Source organism: Caenorhabditis briggsae (assembly GCF_000004555.2).
Source record: "Caenorhabditis briggsae complete genome, chrV, whole genome shotgun sequence".
Classification (NCBI taxonomy): domain Eukaryota; kingdom Metazoa; phylum Nematoda; class Chromadorea; order Rhabditida; family Rhabditidae; genus Caenorhabditis; species Caenorhabditis briggsae.
In genome coordinates this window covers 12844043-12845713 of record NC_013488.2, presented here as the reverse complement: position 1 = coordinate 12845713, position 1671 = coordinate 12844043, and positions in this window count along the sequence as shown.

Here is a 1671-nt window from a genome sequence, read left to right as displayed (position 1 = left end):
ATGGCAGCTTTGGACAGCGTTTTTCCAGGAAATTTCGCCTGGAAATCAACTTTGAACGCAGCATTAATCTAAAAAGGTCATTGAATGATGGAAAGCTTCCTAACAAGTTGAAAAGTATAGTCGATTGAAAAACGGAACTCTGAACTAATAATATACAGTTCTAAACTAGTTTTGTGGTCATTGACCTATCCCAGCTTATCCAGCATGAGAATTCAACAGAAAATACCCATGACTACGAAAAAATCTCAGTATTTTAACAAAAATTTTAAGTACCGGCAAAAAAGATCTGAAAGTATGTCTATAAGTGTCTCATGTACAAAGAGTATGTATTCCCATAAAATGTTGATATGTCTGTTTATAACAAGACATCCAATGGGCTAATCATGTGTCTGTTATGTCCGTCCGTTTCCGTTTTTTTTTGTCATCCCTGGTTTTTTTTCTTTTGTTCTGTCCTTATGGGACGGAATGCACTTGCAGAATTGGAAAGAAGATATGAGGGGAAATTTGAAACGTTCGGTGACGAAAATGTAAAGTTCGTGAGGAATCGGAAGGTGTTTAAAGGTGGAAAAAAGTAATTTAAGGTTTTAGGAATCGTGTTATGTGCATATCTCAAAGAACACCCTGGAAATCCTGAATAAAATGATTCCTTCCTTTTGTACACAGAACATTAATGAAGTGATTCCATTTTTTTTCCTTTTTCAGATTCCTTTTAACTATTTCTAGATTCTCTGAATGGAATAAAAAACATGTCTGATCTCATCTTTTTTTCTAAAATTGTCTTAATCTAGAGAGAAAAAACACATTGACACCTCCACAAATTCATGAATCTGACATGACATGTAAGGCGGAAATGGTGCTAGTTATATATCGAATGTTTTTAACGGGAATCTCAAATGATGATGAATCAAGGCAAGGGTTTACAAATTAATCACTTATTTTTGGGCTGAAAAACGGATATCTGACTGGAATGAAGATTTTATATCCGTTCAAAACATGTATTTGAGCTGATGAGCTGGTCGGTTAGGGAGGGGATTCAAAACTCAAAAAGATCGGAATCGTTTTCTGAGGAAATGAGAGGAACAAAAAAACAAAAAAGTACTTTACAATTAAAAACGAACTTAATTTCCTGGTTCGAAAATGCATTGAAAACTCACTCAATGGATCTTGATGTTTTGTTCTTCATCTCAGAGTATTTCAAGCGGAATGAGTAAAAAAAGAGAAGGTTTTCATAAAGGGGTGGTACGTTTGCAAATTTCTACCGAAGTTTTCAATTTTAAAGCAATTTTAAATTATGAGCATCTTTGGAGCATAGGCCAACCTAGATTCTCAAATAGCCTTCACTAAACTATCTCTCGGTTCGCCAAAAAAACGCTAAAACAGTACTATGAAAGATTAGGACGACCATTTTCAGGACTCTAGGGCTCGGCTGTCAAGTTTCCGATCAGTTTGAATATTTTGTAGGGTGTAAAACAGACCTAGATTAAAAACTTTGCATTTACAGAGCCTTTTGAAAATTCCAAAATTTTCAGTCATCTGTTTTTCCATGTTTCAGTACAAGAAATGGCCAGAAAGAGGTATCTTTCAGAAATAGCTGAAAAACAAGGAATTTTCAAGAATTCATCAACTGAAAAAATCTTTTTGTATATCTTATTGGCCGGTATTGTATATTTC